Source organism: Podarcis filfolensis (genome assembly GCF_964270895.1).
Source record: "Podarcis filfolensis genome assembly, chromosome: 2".
Taxonomy (NCBI): Eukaryota; Metazoa; Chordata; class Lepidosauria; order Squamata; family Lacertidae; genus Podarcis; species Podarcis filfolensis.
The window spans coordinates 123307039-123325343 of NC_139605.1; the positions used below are offsets into that span (position 1 = coordinate 123307039).

The 18305-nt window shown below is 46.0% G+C and overlaps 1 long non-coding RNA gene across 3 annotated transcripts in view; it reads right to left on the reverse strand.

Annotated features, from left to right (window-relative positions):
- Positions 1-6513: 6513 nt before the first annotated feature.
- LOC310756150 overlaps positions 6514-18305 on the reverse strand; it is a 48135-nt gene continuing 36343 nt past the window's right edge. For 2 of the 3 annotated variants that reach the window (XR_014544721.1, XR_014544723.1), the window contains exons 4-5: positions 6948-7095; positions 6514-6838 (exon numbers count right to left, since the gene is read on the reverse strand). This is a non-coding gene — a long non-coding RNA (uncharacterized lncRNA). Of the gene's footprint in view, positions 6839-6947; positions 7096-16509; positions 16627-18305 lie in introns of all 3 variants that reach the window. The other variant, XR_014544722.1, reaches the window with a different exon arrangement.

Here is an 18305-nt window from a genome sequence, read left to right on the forward strand (position 1 = left end):
CTCTCCATGGTTAGCTGCAAGCCCACATTAGTTAGGTTGCAAGAAGCTGGACTTCAGTGTTCAGTTGCAGTGGGCAGTAGGGCAAATGTTATGAGAGACTTGCAGAGAAGATGGGGAAAGTTTGCTGTTTTGCACATAGCCTTAGGTTGTGTGGTGGCATTATAAGTTCTTTTCCAAAACTGATGTCTGACTTTTGCAAAGCAAATCCTGTTTGTGCTTCTCTCCCCACAATTGTGTATTGAAAAGCACAGCCAGGCACCCAGCCTTGGATCATACCTGAGTCATGGGCTAAAATGTGCATTGTGTTCCTTATGCAAAACTGGACAGCAGGTGGAATTTCAGTGCAGCATGCATTGGCTTAATATTTTGCTTCTGTTGTACCAAATTGCTGTGCCTGAGTCTGAGTAACAGTTTCCTCTCAATGGTTGCAATCCTAAACTCACTTACCAGGAAGAGAGCCCCACTAAATTTCATAGGATTTACTTCTGAGTAAACATGGTTAGGATTGCGCTGCAAATCCTTAAGCAATGTAATGCTTGCTTTTCAGCCTTGAAAGAGCCCTAGCCCATAGTAAGCTGAATTGCAGTGTAGCAAACACATCTGTGGGGTGTACTGACACCTGCAATGCTAACAGCAATAGCAATGTAGGGTTGCCAGGTAGGCAGAAAAAAACCTGAACCTGCTCCCTTCAACAGCACTTTGAACGCAGAAATCAGGCATCACACTTGCCCCAAGATGGAGCGGAATGGGATCGCCTGCTAATCCTGCAGATCAGAGCACTATTAAAAAGACGCCAACTACAAAGGATGGCTCAGATTGGCAGTTTGCCTGCAAAGTCTAACTAGAAGTGTTGCTATATATATTCTTTGGCCGTGTGTGTGTGTGTGTGTGTGTGTGTGTGTGTGTGTGTGTGTGTTTGTTATAAATTCAAATTCCAGAAAATAGCAGCCAATGGGGGCAGGAGGCAGATCAGAATTCGGACTGTGCTGTACAGTATTGGGTCATCCCACCCATGACATCAACCTGATCCTGTGGGACAGTCCCATATTTTCCAAGCTCCCTGTGTCAGATTGGCCCAGGGTTAGGAACATATGGCGCTCCAGAGGCTGTTGGACTCCCAGCTCCCATCAGCCCCAGCCAGCATGCCCGATGGTCAGGGATGATGGGAGTTGGAGTCCAGCAACAATGGCAGGAGCTTCTGCCCATTTAACTGAGGGCAGATATTGGAAACCAGGTCACCATGTGGGGCGGCAGTGGGCACAGAAGGATTCTGGGGAGGGCAGGCAGGTGTCTGAGAGAAGAACTATGCAAATGTAACTAATGCGGTTTGCCTGGCCTTTTGGCCTGCAAGAGTTATCTATTCCAAATAGTTTAAACTAGGAGCATGGACCCCTGAAGCATGGAGGCTCGAGAGAGCTGAACGTATTTGCAGATGTTCTCTTTTGCTAAGGAAAGAGACACAGATCATCTGCCATCAGGCCGCTTGTGCAGTCCCACAAAGATACACGAGGAGGTCTTTCCATTTCTTTCTCAGCCCCCCTTTCTCCACGAGGCAGCTGGCAGCCATAACCCTGACCAAAAACACTCTTCTTCTGTCTTACACAAAAGCAATAAAATGGCATGATCAGAAGGAGTGTGGCATAGCATTCTTGCTGAAGTGAAGGACTAAACCGAATCAGATAATAGAGATCCATAATTGAAATGGATACTTTATACTTGTACAAATACTTGTACAACTTGTATACAGTGAGATTACATGAGCACCCCCACTCAGATGGACATCACTCTTAATTTTTTGTAAAAGCACCGGTGGGGTAGGGGTGTTTGTGTGATTCATGGTGTGTGCTGGGGTGTGTCTGCTAGCTAGCTCTTTCCTCCTCCACCCTCTTCTGTACCCCAAAGCTTTCCCTAAGTGACGTGGAAGCTTGTCCTCCTTGCCAGATGCTGCCGCACTACAATGCCCATCATCCTTGACCACGGGCCATGCTTCCTGCAGCTGATGGGAGTTGGAGTCCAGCAACGTCTGAGCAGCCACAGCTTAGCTGCCGACGGGGGGGGGGGTGTATTTTCATTAGAAAATGGTGCAGGGGGGAGGGTGAAACCTCCCCCCCCAAAGGTTGTGCTGCCAACCTCAATTGCCACAAAATGGGGGGGGGCTGCATTGGCATTTCAACTCTTATTAACCCATTCTGACTTCTAGTAACACAAAGGGTTTACGTTTTGTCCCCTAACAGGGTCCTTAATGCAGGCCTGCAGCAGTTTCTCCTAGGCTCCTAGAAGAATAGGGGGAGGGAGGCAAGTCAGGAATTTGGGGTATAGTTAATACAAACTGTCTGAACACGGCACACCATGCAACTCCATGGCCAGGGTCAAGAAAAAGGCAACTTTGGCACACCCTGCTTGCGTACCTTGATGTCCAACTTCACCATACTTGGGAAGTGGCGTTGGGTGGGGAGAAACATTTGTTTAGAAGATGCTGCCAGACCCTGTTTCAAGTCAAGTTTCCAAGGCCTCAGCCTCTGTCTTGGCGCGTTGACAGGATGAGGCGTGGATGTTTGCTTCTCCTCATCTGTGGATTTTTGTCACAGAGCCAAGAAGCCAAGAGATGCTGGTGGGAGGCCTCGATAATTGGAACATTTGGGATGAATTTGGATCCAAAGGGCTGGGACGGCCTCTCGGCTTTGATAGAGTTCCTGGAGCAGGACATGTGCCAAGGCTCTGTAGCCCTGCGGTTAAACACCCTGGCCCTGCAATTCTGCAGCAGCCAGCTGAAGTCTGGAGCCAATTACAACCGGAGTGAGTTTGGAAGAGCTCAGCTGAATTCTGTCTCTCTTCCACCCCCCACCCGGTTCACTCTGCTTTTGAACATCTGGGCCTTCTAGGAGGAAAAGAATCATCCACCCATCACTGGCTGACTATTGCCTGCCAAGAGGCCTCAATGCATGGAGAGCAGAAATGGGTGGATTCAACAGAGGGACAATAGTCAAGCAAAGATTTCTGGACTAAATTTGGCACTGGAGTTCTGGATGCTTTAACTGAAGCACTATGGGTCTGTGCTCACGCAATGTTAAAACTGTCCAAACTGCAGAGTATCTCCCATATGCCTTCAATTGAAATATATGGCTTTTCACCCCACATAGAAGTAAAACAGATATGCTCATTGCCTCTATGTAACAATTAGCATTAACTGCTGAGCCAACTAACTTTAAAGCTTTAACACTATTCAAGATAAAAACAAAATAAAAGGACAAGCAGCCATACTCATCCCCATCCTCACTTGGACCCAATAGAGATCCTAGATGAACTTCATACATTGTTTTCTTTCTTCCCAAATCTTATCACTATATGAACCCCTTAACCCACCCTTCACCCTCACAATTATATACCACTATGAAACATTTAAACACCACAATTTTCAGTTCCCAAGGTTCCTTATTAATAGCGTATGAGACTGACGGGAAAAGAGGATTTGCTCAGCTACCAAAACATACTGCTTTATACATGTGCAATGTAATGCACCGGCCAGCAGGGGTCATTCATTGCAACAGTCTGCAATTGCTTGCCATTAAACACAATGATCAATGTTGTTTACAGCGGTCCCTCAGGTTACATACACTTCAGGTTACAGATTCCACTAACCCAGAAATAGTACCTCGGGTTAAGAACTTTGCTTCAGGATGAGAACAGAAATCGCATGGCGGTGGCTCGGCAGCAGCGGGAGGCCCCATTAGCTAAAGTGGTGCTTCAGGTTAAGAACAGTTTCAGGTTAAGAACCTGAAGAAGTGTGCATGCACACGAAAGCTCATACCAAGAACTAACTTAGTTGGTCTTTAAGGTGCTACTGGAAGGAAAAAAATTTTTGTTTTGACTATGGCAGACCAACACGGCTACCTATCTGTAACTGGAACTATGGAAGGCACCACATTGAGCCGCATGGTATCTGAAGAAGTGTGCATGCACACGAAAGCTCATACCAAGAACTAACTTAGTTGGTCTTTAAGGTGCTACTGGAAGGAAAAATTTTTTTGTTTTGACTATGGCAGACCAACACGGCTACCTAACTGTAACTAGGTTAAGAACAGACCTCCAGAACGAATTCAGTTCTTAACCCGAGGTACCACTGTAATTGGAAAGTGAATGAGAAAGGCACTGCACATGGGGAAACAGTGCAAAAGTTTAAATCTTTCAATGTCCATTGCAAATCCTCCTCCCATTACCCTTTCCTTTTTTATCCTTCCACCAAGTCTAATTTGGCAAGTGTAGGTTTGGGAACACAAGAACACACAAATACACAGGCACACATGCAGAGAGAGATGCCTTACTCACTCACAAAGACCCAATATTTCTACTGTTGTGTATTCACTTTGAAGTGATGCTGGATCATAGTTTTGGGGGGATTGGCAAAGGAATGTTACTGTCTTGGAATGGGTGGGTGGTTGAAGTTCTTTAATGGAACTGCAATGACTAGAGAATAGTTGGAGATATTCCTTGAATGTTTTGAGCGAGAGAAGCCACTGGAACTGGGGAAGTGACTCATCCCTCATTGCCTGCTACCCTGGGATGGGTGCAGGGACCGAGCCAAGAAATTCGTGCTCTAGGTAACTTATTGTTGCAATCTGTCTGTCTCGAGAGACAATGGAAGAGTGCTCCATCGGGGATAAAGACAAAGAATTGCATAGTTATAGCACCTGCTATGGCTGTAAAGACCAATATGAGAGAGACATGTTTTATTGCAGCTGAGGTGGATGAAGGCATCCAGTTTTGCTGCTGCAGATGCACCATAGAGTTTCTTCTCTCTGTGCTCCTCCTAGTGGTCATTCCTCCTCTGGTCACTGCTATGGATGCGCAACCTGTCTGCCACCACACACTGCAAGGGATTCCCACAGGTCAGGGTTGATGTTGCCAACCTTTGTGTCGCATCTGCAGACATCTTTGTAACACAGGGGAGGCCTGCCAACAGGTCTGGTGCCTGAGGCCAGTTCCTCATAAAGCACATCCTGCCATCTTCCATTCTGTGTACATGACCAAGCCAGCATTGATGTGGCTGGGACAGAAATGTGAACTTGCTCGGAATGTAGGCTTGGAAGAGCACATCTTTGTCTGAGACTCTGTTCTGCCACATGATGCCCAAAATCTTGCTGACACAGCACATGTGGAAGGCATTGAGGTGTTGCTCCTGGTGGGTGCAAGTTGCCCATGGCTCACTTCCATAAAACAGTGTGCTAAACCTTTCTCTTGGTATTGGATGCTAGCATCACACTCTCCCAGACCCTGTCGGAGAGGTGAGCCATTGCTGTCGCTGCCTTGCTGATATGTTTATCCAGCTCAGTTTCAATGGAAAAGTGACTGGTTATGGTTAGAACCCAGGTAGCAATAGAAGTCATTTTAGAAGAGGGCTAAGGGCTAGCTGGCTGTGCAACTTGTCACCTTCCAGATGTGGTTGGACTCCATCAGGCCCAGTCAGCATGGCCAGTGGATGTGGAACTTCTCACTCCTTAGGAAAATGAGGAGCACAAAACTCTTACACACTGCCCAAAAAAGGGGCAAATAAGGACATCGATTTGCATAAACTTTGCTTAAGTGTTTATGCTGGGCAAGGCTGAGACCTGCTGTCCTGTGTGTGCTTGCTCAGCCTGCTGATGGGCAAGTTCAAGGCTCCCTCCCTGCATGTTGTGAAAGTGGCCTGTGATTCTCCTTGTTAACAAGTTTTATAGGATTTGACTTCGGAAACCTGCACAACCTGTCTGACCAAAACAACAGTATGAGAAACAAAAGAAGTGTATTTGTGCACACGTCTCTACCCCTTTGACTCTATTGAATCTCTTCCACATAAGGCCTTGCAAGATCTGAAGGTAGGGGTTGTATTTATTTTTAAAAGGCAGATGATGCATAGACAGCCAGAAGAGGGCAGGCGCCACAACAAGATCTAAACAGAGGAACTGTCTCCGTTGGCGCTCCAACTAATTGCAGTTTTTGCAAGAGGAAAATACTTTTTCCAATAGAATTTCAAACTACAGCATATTTTTCTTCACCCATCAGGAATTCCTTGAGGCTTATACCTGCTTCATGCATATATTTTAAATGATGTCTTAAAAACCTAAGGTTGATATCCTATGCACACTTACCTAAGAGTAAACACAGTTGGAGATCGGAGTTGCTTCTTAGTAAACACACATAGGATTTCCACTCTTACCAGGCAGTCCTATGCAGCTTTTCTCAGAAAGATATGCTAATATGTTCAATGTGGCTTACTCCCAGGAAAGTCTTGCAGAGGATTGCTTCCTTAAGGTTTCATTTTATGCAGATCGGATACAGATACAGACTGAAAACACAGAGCTTAATCCAGTCCAGCTGGATTATTGTTTTTGTTTAGTTTGTGAATCAGTTTTAAAACTGTAATGAAGAGGCAATGTGTGTTTGTGTGTGTACGTGTTAAATAAATAAAAAAAGGTAAGAATTTAAGAGTTTGAAGGGCTTGCTAAGCATCTGCAAAACACTCTCCTGGTAAATTAATGGAATTTACAACCTGTTTATTCAGTATATCTTGATTTGCTGGCAGAAAGCTTTACATGATGGTTGCACTATTACGGTCTTTACTGAGTATTCATTCTAATTTGTTTATGGGGCAGTTATATGACAAAAAGCATTTCTGCTTATTTGTTTGTGGGGTGTTTGTTATTTGTTCATTCTGCCCTTTTCTGCACATTTCTCCATCTCTTTACCAAAGGCAAAAAGTCTCCTTTTCTTTTCAAGCGGATTTATTGCCATAGAGCAATAAGGTGTTTGACCCACTTTAATTCAGCAAACCTAACTTTCCTGGTACGTACTTGATGCCCTCCTGCAAAAAAGGATAAGAGTCTACAGTCACCTTTTAAAAATGTTTACCTTTGCCAGGACTGTGCCCAAAACCTACAGATGCTTTTGGATTGCGGGGATCCTGCACTTACCAGCCTATAGCAGCAGCTCGTTTGTTCACCACACAAGGGCTGTGCTGATAATACCTTTGCTGATCTCAGCAGCTGCTTTTCCATCAGCCAACGAGGGGTCCTGTCCTCAAGCCCCTCCTCCCAGCTCCACAATAATCTGGTGCCCAACCTGCACAAAAGGAAAAGTATACAGTGTTTAATGTCAAGTGGAAACCTGCTTCCTGAATACATTTTATTACACGGACAATGTTCTTTTTAAACGTGTCACATTTGCATGAAGTTGAAATGCAACTGTGGTTGCAGTTTGCAAAGGTAAAGGACTCTTCCCCATGACCTATTTATTTCATCCTAATTTGGCTGCGCGAAGCTTACTTGGAGGTTAGATTGTATCCAGTTTTTATTGAGCATTTGCTCTGATTTGTTTGTGGGGGCAGTTATACAACAATGAACAGCCTTCATTCATTCCATCCTTTCCAATGCATTTTCCTGTCACTTTCCTGACTGCATAAAGTATGTTTCCTTTAAAGCTGATTTGCCACGCTAGGGTGGCAAAGCATCCACTTTCATGGCATAAACCTAAATTTCCTGGTATGTGCTTGAATCCTCCCCACAAAATACTGAGTCTGGAGATGTCCAAAGCAAACATTAAGTGCCACTGTTCTTTGTGACGGAGAATAGCTGTAGTGAAGTGTAATAGCTGCAGTGTAGTGGCCACACCCCAGGAACGCCTTCAACTGGCTGGCTAAACCAGGTGAGGGGAGCCAATGGGACTCAAACCCTCAGTGAGTTAGGAACTTGCCTTGCATACAAAAGCAGGTTCTGGCAGATTGAGCAGATGAGACCAAGAGTGGGTCCAATGGTCAAAAAGATGGTTTCTGCACCTGCTGCAGAGGAAAGTGAGGGGCAGATGAGGCTCATCTACCTGGGAAGGGAGCCCATCTAGGAGAAGGAAAACTCTGATTCCAAACCTCTGCTGCCTTGCAGGAAATTTTCAGGAGAAGAAAAGGCTCAGGAGTAAACCCTACACAAATCTGGAGTGGAGTCCCTAAGGCTGTCACCTTGTAGGTCTCCTGCCAGCAACTGCGGCAGCCCAGCTGGTGATAAACATCTTGCTCTGCTTTCCCTTGGACCACATCAGTGAGGCCGAGGGGGGGTCTTGACATCTGGGCAGCCCAGGACCTCCATACACACTGTCCAAGCTTGTGCCTCAGGGAGGTCACGTCAGTGCTGCAAATGCAATTGTTTGACTTCACCCTCCATGGTTTCTTGAGACAGATGCCAACAAGTGGCTACAACTGTGAGCTGGAAAGCCCTGGATTCAAACTTCTACTTTGCTATGAACTTTCTGGGTTGTAGGGTGCCCCTGTGTGCTGCTGTACAGAGCATAGCCCTCTGAAGAGCTTTCCAGCCCAAATCTGATCTAAAGATAAAGAATCTTAAGATGGGAGGGACCTTGAAGTTGCCCATGAACCATTAGTAACTCCTGGACAGCAGACTGAGCAGGCAGCCACACCCAGGCCACAGTCTTCCCCTCTGCAGTGAGATGCATTGAATCTCTATCACCTTGGATTGCACATCTATCTATACCTACCAAGTAGCACATGCAAACTCCATCTGTGTCCTCTCTTGGGCATTGTGTAAGTGGCCATTCTACCGTATGGCTTGAAACAGGTCACTGTTGTCTCAGTCTCCCAGTGAGGATAGTAATACCTGCCACACCCCACAGTTGTAACCATTCCTGGCCTTTATGATGTAATCCCAACACTTGAAAGGCAATATAAATGGGCAAAAAAGCAATAGAGTTTGAGACACTCCCATGGAATGTACCATCAGAGTCCAAACCTGGATGTAAGGCCTATTGATTTCAACAGTACTTGCTTCCAAGGTAGATGTATCAAGACTGTAGTGTCAGTGTCTGGGAACTGGGTCTGAATGATTCCCCATCACCCCCCCTTCTTTGCTAGCTCTGTATAAATTATTTTCCTCCATACATTGTCTTCTCAGAAGACCAGGAACAGGAGTATTTGGTTTGTACATGCATATACACTGATAATTTACGTTCTATCTTTATTTTGTACTTAGCTTTATAGTGCTACAACAAGTATGCTGGTGTCTCAAAACAAGGTTTGACTTGTGTTGGTGGGCAGGTGAACCAAGCAACCCTGTTGAAATTCAGAACCAGATGTGACTTATCAGCACCAGGTGCAAAACTCCTTGATTTCCCAAGCATTTGAATTGTGGCTGAATTTTTCATGCATGCGCATTATCAAAGCATTCCTTCAGAACACAGCACTTTGAGCATCATATTACTTTTCTGCCCATTTGTGGTACAGCACCACATTGCACAACAGATCAGCCTCTTACTTCCTTGTGCCTGGTTTATAGACCACTAGATAGACATGGAGAAATTGAAGGGTTAAAGTAAGTGACCACAGATGCGCAAATATGGTGAATACCACCAACTGTTTCTGCTTTTCCATACTAGCTGTGCAGGAGGCAGAGATGCAAAATAGAGAATTAATTTGTAATAAATCTGTTTGTTTTTTAAAAATATGAACAAAGCAAAATTTTGGCTCATCAGAGTCAGGGCACATTATACATACAGGAGTTACAAACAGGCTAGATTCATATGATGGACTGGCTATGGACTTGTTTTGGTAGGCAGTTTTATGTATGTTTGGTAGGCAGTTTTATGGGTATGTTCGTAGCAAAAGGAAGAACAAAGAAACAGTGGGGTCACTCAGAGGAGAAGATGGTGAAATGCAAACAGGGGACACAGAAAGGGCTGAACTCCTCAATGCCTTCTTTGCCTCAGTCTTCTCCGATAAAGAAAACAATGCCCGACCTGAAGAATTTGGAGCAAATGATTCAGCAGAGGAAACACAGCCCAGAATAACTAAGGAGATAGTACAAGAATACTTGGCTAGTTTAGATGTATTCAAGTCTCCAGGGCCAAATGAACTGCATCCAAAAGTATTAAAAGAACTGGCAGATGTGATCTCAGAACCACTGGCAGTCATCTTTGAGAATTCCTGGAGAACAGGCGAAGTCCCGGCAGACTGGAGGAGGCCAAATGAGGCAGGTGTTTAAAAGTTGGCACAGAAGGTGCCTTCTGGATCTCAGTTGGCAGGGGATTCCATAGCACTGGGCCAATGATGGCAAAGGCTCAGTTTCTTGTCACTCTCAAGTGAGCGCCACCAACTGGCCATGCCAGTTTTGAGAATTCCTGGAGAACAGGCGAGGTCCCGGCAGACTGGAGGAGGCCAAATGTTGTCCCTATTTTCAAAAAGGGGAAAAGGGAGGACCCAAATAATTACCGCCCAGTCAGTCTGACATCAATACCAGGGAAGATTCTGGAGCAGATCATTAAGCAAACAGTCTGTGAGCACCTCGAAAGGAATGCTGTGATCACCAATAGTCAGCATGGATTTCTGAAAAATAAGTCATGTCAGACGAACCTGATCTCGTTTTTTGACAGAATTACAAGCCTGGTAGATGAAGGGAATGCAGTGGACGTAGCCTACCTTGACTTCAGCAAGGCATTTGACAAGGTGCCCCATGATATTCTTGTAAAGAAGCTGGTAAAATGCGGTCTTGACTATGCTACCACTCAGTGGATTTGTAACTGGCTGACTGACCGAACCCAAAGGGTGCTCATCAATGGTTCCTCTTCATCCTGGAGAAGAGTGACTAGTGGGGTGCCACAGGGTTCTGTCTTGAGCCCGGTCTTATTCAACATCTTTATCAACGACTTGGATGATGGACTCAAGGGCATCCTGATCAAATTTGCAGATGACACCAAACTGGGAGGGGTGGCTAACACCCCAGAGGACAGGATCACACTTCAAAACGACCTTGACAGATTAGAGAACTGGGCCAAAACAAACAAGATGAATTTTAACAGGGAGAAATGTAAAGTATTGCACTTGGGCAAAAAAAATGAGAGGCACAAATACAAGATGGGTGACACCTGGCTTGAGAGCAGTACATGTGAAAAGGATCTAGGAGTCTTGGTTGACCACAAACTTGACAAGAGCCAACAGTGTGACACGGCAGCTAAAAAAGCCAATGCAATTCTGGGCTGCATCAATACGAGTATAGCATCTAGATCAAGGGAAGTAATAGTGCCACTGTATTCTGCTCTGGTCAGACCTCACCTGGAGTACTGTGTCCAGTTCTGGGCACCACAGTTCAAGAAGGACACTGACAAACTGGAACGTGTCCAGCGGAGGGCAACCAAAATGGTCAAAGGCCTGGAAACGATGCCTTATGAGGAACTGCTAAGGGAGCTGGGCATGTTTAGCCTGGAGAAGAGGAGGTTAAGGGGTGATATGATAGCCATGTTCAAATATATAAAAGGATGTCACATAGAGGAGGGAGAAAGGTTGTTTTCTGCTGCTCCAGAGAAGCGGACACGGAGCAATGGATCCAAACTACAAGAAAGAAGATTCCACCTAAACATTAGGAAGAACTTCCTGACAGTAAGAGCTGTTCGACAGTGGAATTTGCTGCCAAGGAGTGTGGTGGAGTCTCCTTCTTTGGAGGGCTTTAAGCAGAGGCTTGACAACCATATGTCGGGAGTGCTCTGATGGTGTTTCCTGCTTGGCAGGGGGTTGGACTCGATGGCCCTTGTGGTCTCTTCCAACTCTATGATTCTATGATTCTATGAGGACTGTGCATGCTTAGCAGACATAGAATGCTGATGACCGTTGCGGGTGGGGGAAGAAAACTGAAGGGGGGTGAGGAATGGAATGGTATGTCTCAAAAGAGGGCATGGCTGGCAAGCAGGGCTGTTTTCAGCTGGAACTTGGTGGAACTAAGTTCCGGCACCTCTCAGGTGAATGCGGTTGTCATTCTAAGAGAACAAGGGAGGTGTTCATGGTGAGTTCTCACACGTCTTTTTCTAGAAAAATAGCACTGCAAAGAATGTTGAGCAATAGGATTCCATTCTGCAACATCTTAGTACAAATATCCCTTGCGGCGCTTCCAGACTCTCACTATTTTCGGGTGCGATTCAATCCCATCCCAGAAAAATCAGATGGCGTGATTAAAGCTGATCTGGAGTTCTTCTGAAACAAACTCACTCACCCCAAAATATTGTGAAGCTTTTGTGATGAGGAAAGTGACTGGGGAAATGAACTCGCTGGGAAGTGTGGAGATGACACTTGCTTTGGACTACAGGGCTGTCTCTTCATCCCACAAAGGAATTGGGCAAAATGCTCATCAGACAGCTGATGTGGTGTCACCTCTCCACCCACAAATCCATCTGAACGCTCATTAAAAACAGCCCTTCTGGAAGTGACTTTACTGCATTGGCAGGCTAAATGCTGAAGACGTTGTTATGGTCAGTTCTGGTTTTGTCACTCACAGTGGCATACACTCCATTTCGAAGTTGTCTGACAGTCCGGTTACAAAAACAGAAAGCATTTTCTTTACCTCACTTCTATTTATTTAAAAAAGTAGAAATCTGAAAAAATAAAAGTTCTTTTAAAAAGTTAAATAAATTTGGTGATTAATAACCTGTTCAATGTACTAAGAACCAATCTTTTGAAAATGGCAGGTAGCCATCCATGACACTGGAAAGCCAACCCAGGTACGTCTGGCAGCTGAGCCACCAGACAAACCCTGGCCATTCCTGCCTGTCTCTCAGTGCATGCCTGAGGCTCCAGGAGGGGGCACTGTGGCCGGCTGTCCTCCCCGAGGCATCGTGCGCCTGGATCCCGTACAACAGCGCAATGTGGAACGCGTTAATAGGGAAGGAGACGTTGCCTTTGAAGTGTCTCCCTTTGATGTTTCTCTCCCTCTTTCTCTCTCGCACATAATAAATGGAACCTTATTTTCTCTGTCAGACAAAGGGGAATCGCCCCCCTGCAGCCCCAGGCGCTGACGCTCTTTGCTTCTCCCTCCCCCTCCACCCGCCACAGCCCACATGCCAACAGGGGCCAACCTGGTGGGGGAGAAGGAAAGCAGGGAGAGCAGCCAGAGCAGCAGGCCTGGCTTCTTTCCTCCTGGGGCGGAATCTCTGCTAGCAAGGAAATGCCTTGCGGAAGGACTTTCTGAGCAACCAGCCCTGCAGGGGCTTGGGGGCAGATGCCCAGGCACCCCACTCAGAGGACTTGGCATGGGGGGCCAGCAGAGCAAGGCTACCTCAGAAAAGCTTGAAGGGAAATAGTAGAAATTTCATCTAAACTAATGTGGCCCTCCAGCCCTCTCTGTGTGGCCCTTGGAAACTCTCATTAGGCCACACGCACCCCTGCCTGTCCCCTCACTGTCCCTGCTTGGCTCCCCCCAAAGTGTTTTTGTCCAGCTGGAAAGCACAATTGAGCTCTGATACGTGCAGAGCAAGGCAAGCAAGGGGTGTGGCCTGGGGAGGGGGAATAGTTGGGGAGAGTCCCGAGGGACAGAAAGAGAGGGCTGGAGGACCACTTTAGGCTCTCTGGCCCGGGGTTCCCCACCCTTGCCTTAGATCTGATGTGGGGAACCTTTGGTGCTGAACTACAGGTCCCATCATCACTAATCACTGGCTATGCTTGCCAGGGTTGATGGGAATTATAGTTCAGCAACATTAGAAGGGCCAAAGCTGCCTCACACCTGCTCACACCTGCAACATCTGCTAGTTCAAAACAGCAGATTGGCAAATGAACAGATTAAGCACAGTCCAAACAATCAGGGATCCCACCTCCTTACATCTAGTCTAATGATAAATGGTCTATTTTCCCACTTGGTATTTCTTCCCTACTGGATTAGTGGACATTTTTAAAACCACACACACACACCCAGAGGCTAGACTGGACTATTTTGCCCTCTCACACAAGCTTTCCATGGGAGGGTTTTCTGAAGTGGCTCAGTCTTAGAATCGGACTGCAAGTGCCATATGTTTCCCCCTGAATGTGTGAGTTAGTCTTTAGAACCAGGCTTGGTCTTTCTCTCCTGATGCTGGAGAAAGCTAATAGAGGGGGTGGCCCACAAGCCTAGGCAGTCCCCCCCCAACTCCCAGTCTCCTCCTCCTCCATCCTGCCCTCCTGACCAAACCAGAGAACAAAAGGTAGCGCTGGGCTGGCACTCCAGGGACGTCTCGCCTTCTCTGGGTTGCCTTTGCACCAATTTCAGCTGTGCAAACATCAGAGCTGTTTGCTTTTCTATGGGCCAGTGCTAGCCCAGCAGTGGCCAGTAGTGACCCAAGGTAGCTCCTTGCCTATATGCTACTGTGAGGGTGAAAGGGGAGGTCATGGCAGCAGCTGCAGGCCCCCATGGGATCCAGGCAACACTCCTTGACTGCCCGTTCTCTACTTAGTAGAGTCCTTGTGGCCGTTTGGCATAGTCCCCTCCTATGAACAGTGGAACACTTCATGGGGCGCATTCATGCTTCCCTGCAGACGGGCAACTGGATGTATCATGGAAGATCCATGAACTGGATCTCCAGGTTTCATTTTTTAATAGCAGCTGTGCATGTTTGCCCTTTGTGTGTTGGCAGTGAGATGGTGCTTGATTCTCATTAGAACCACAGTGCTGAGGAAGGGGTGTGTGTGGTTATGTGACATTTTAAGAGAATAATACTGATGCTGCTTATTTGCATTTCTCACCCACCCTTCACCAAGAGGGCAGGTTACAGCAATGTAAAATACATTAAAGCAGTTAAAAACTTATCACACCTGAAAGAATACGGTAGAGCCTCAACTGGGACTCATAGTTAAGCTTTCTCTTCGCTCACCACAAGCTGTATCTAGGGATGGGTGAATTTGTCAATTTTGGTTCCTCATTTTCCCCAAGCTTAAGTTCTGTCCTTTGCATTTGCATATTAGTTTGCGCCTTCTTGAGATGAAATGAAAATCCACCAGCATTTTAGTGCTAATTTCTTCTAATATGCACATTTGTGTATGCAAGTTTGCCCAATATACACATTTTTGCAAAGCCATTTCCCCTAATATAATGCATTTTTAAACATTATTTTCACCAATTAAATGTTATTTCCATGCACACTTAACTGGAGTATCTCTTCCTTTCAACATATTACTCAGCAGGAGCACTGCACTGCAACATTCAGATAAGTGTGAATTATGAAGGAAGGCTGTGTTTCAGTTTGCACATTGTTTCAGCCGATGTGGATTAAGCAAATTAGTTCACCTTTAAATGTGAACTGAACCAAATCTCCCCCTCACTCTGAGCTGTAGCCAGAATTTGCTCACCATGAATCCCAGTTTGGATTGCACACTGAGCCAAACCTTGACTTAAAGCCCAATTGCACTGCACATTTAAAGCAGCATCAAAGCCCTTTGCACAGCCTTGGCTTCCCTAAAAGAATCCCTGGAAGTGGAGCTTGTTATGAGGGCTAAATTGTTAGGCTAAAATTCTCAGAATGGCTTAACAGTCAATCCCTCTTCCCAGGGAACTCTGTAGTTCTGTGAGGGGAATCGGGATCGCCTCACAATTCTCAGCACCCTTAACAAAATACTGTTCTTAGGGGAAGCCATGGCTGCTTAAAGTGGTCTGATATTGCTTTAAAGGTGTTGTGACGATGGGTCTATCACTTGGATGGCATCAAAAAGGACCAGGGAGGAGCAAAGGAGCGATGAGCAACTCTCTGGGAGCCTACAGATTTGTGTGGCCCCAAGAAGCCACCTTTGGGCTTGCTATATTGTGCAAACCAAGCCAAATAAGACACAGGAAGGGATAGGGTCACATTTGCTATTCCATTCCAAAGTAAGAGGAGAAACATACAGGTTTTAAAAGCAAGAGAGAGGCAATTCTTACAAGAGGAGGTAAATGAAGATGACCTAACTCTGGTACTTCCCTGCTGTTAACCAGCTCCTCCTGAAAACTGTTTTTCTAGAAACAAAGCAGTGGTCAAGTTTGAGAACAAGAGTTTGCACGCCACACCTAGCTTGGCCCTGAGGGCCAGCCTCTCCTTCATGGAGAAATGAGAACAGCAATTGGGAGAAGCAGAAATGCCGCGGTAGCAGCAGCCACAACACGGGATGGCAAGATTTTCCCCCTCCTTCCTGAGTGTTTTCTTCTGCTTTTGTTAAATGCAGGGCTTATTTGTTTCGCATGTTCATTACAGGTGTTTATCAGTGGTGGACTTGATTCTGCTGAGTTAGCCTTTTTATTGCCTCCTGTTTGACAACTGGCTTTTGAAAGCTTATGGTTTGGAAATATTTTTTTTGTAACCTGCCTTGAGCAATAGGAGAGGTGGTCTGGCAAGGTGTTGGCAAAGCACAGCAAGACGTTCTCTCCCCCCATTTTAACTTCATAATAACCCTGCGAGGCAGGCTGCGCTAGGAAATGTCGACTCATCCAGTGAGCTTCGCACCCAACATTGGATTTGCCTCCCTCCTCCGCACCTCATGCTCTACCTACAACCTTGCCACACTTAGACTTGGTCAGCACATGTAGCAGATCAAGATAGCTGGATGAGAAGAGGGGACCGTATTGCTTCATGCCGCAGGGCAGGGCTCACATTTTCTGATGCAGGAAACAAGTACAATTCTAGCACAAGGTTGGACAAGAATTTTTCTCTCAGACATGCTTTGTTTTGTTTAGAAGTTGCATGGAATGAGTAAACATTTTTAAAAGATTTGCGTACCTCCATCTCTTGCAGAAAAACTGCTTGGGGTCTCGGAGTCAGAACCGCTGCTGCCTTGCTGTAGGAGCAACGGATTTTACTGATTTTACCAGAGGGAAATTCACATCCACTTTCACCCTGTTTGATGTTGAAGGAGAAGGGGGGTGGCAGGGTGAGAAAGCGTTGGGGGGGGGGAGGTCTCTCTTTCTCTCTCTGCCATTGCCCAGCCTTTAACAAATGGTTCAGAAGGCAAGGAAGAAAAGCAGTGCATCTGGAACTTTGCTCTGGAGATGTTTTCAGTGGCTTTTTAAAAAGTGAAGGCAGCCCGGAAAAAAGCCAAGGCAGGAAATCTTCCTTACATGCTCATAAGGAGGAACAGCACATCTGCACCTTGGACGCATATGGAGTTCAAAGCAGTCCTTGCACGCATCTCCTGCTCACTCCTTTAGGACTGGTTTCTGCATCACCTTATCCCAGTGCTTGAAAGGAGCCAGTTTGCTTGAATGAAGTTCACAGAATTGTAGAGTTGGAAGGGACCCCAAGGGACCGCAACCTCTGCTTATAAACCTCCAAGAAAGGAAAGTCCACAGCCTCCCAAGGGAGACTGTTCCACCGTCAAACAGCTCTTACTGTCAGAAAGTTTTTTCCTGCTATTGAGTTGGAATCTCCTTTCTTGTAACTTGAAGCCATTGGTTTGAGTCCTACCCTCCAGGGCAGGAGGAAACAAGCTGGCTCCATCTTCCATGTGACAGCCCTTGAGATATTTGAAGATGGCTATCCTATCTCCTCTCAGCCTCCTCTTTTCCAAAAGAAAGGCCAACACTCGGATAAAATTCTCAAAATTTACTCATGTCCCAAATTCAAAAAGTATCCCCCCCACTTTCGTGGAAGATGAATTGTCCCATGAAACCCTATTTGGCAAAGCTTTATCTGAAATTCATGAAAAACTAAAATGGAGGCACCCATCTTTGTTCCTGTTTTTGCATTACTTTCATATTGAAATGAATATTTTGACCTTGACAGATTAGAGAACTGGGCCAAAACAAACAAGATGAATTTTAACAGGGAGAAATGTACAGTAAAGTATTGCACTTGGGCAAAAAAAAAAATGAGAGGCACAAATACAAGATGGGTTGAGAGCAGTACATGTGAAAAGGATCTAGGAGTCTTGGTTGACCACAAACTTGACATGAGCCAACAGTGTGACGCGGCAGCTAAAAAAGCCAATGCAATTCTGGGCTGCATCAATAGGAGTATAGCATCTAGATCAAGGGAAGTAATAGTGCCACTGTATTCTGCTCTGGTCAGACCTCACCTGGAGTACTGTGTCCAGTTCTGGGCACCACAGTTCAAGAAGGACACTGACAAACTGGAACGTGTCCAGAGGAGGGCAACCAAAATGGTCAAAGGCCTGGAAATGATGCCTTATGAGGAACGGCTAAGGGAGCTGGGCATGTTTAGCCTGGAGAAGAGGAGGTTAAGGGGTGATATGATAGCCATGTTCAAATATATAAAAGGATGTCACATAGAGGAGGGAGAAAGGTTGTTTTCTGCTGCTCCAGAGAAGCGGACACGGAGCAATGGATCCAAACTACAAGAAAGAAGATTCCACCTAAACATTAGGAAGAACTTCCTGACAGTAAGAGCTGTTCGACAGTGGAATTTGCTGCCAAGGAGTGTGGTGGAGTCTCCTTCTTTGGAGGTCTTTAAGCAGAGGCTTGACAACCATATGTCAGGAGTGCTCTGATGGTGTTTCCTGCTTGGCAGGGGGTTGGACTCGATGGCCCTTGTGGTCTCTTCCAACTCTATGATTCTAT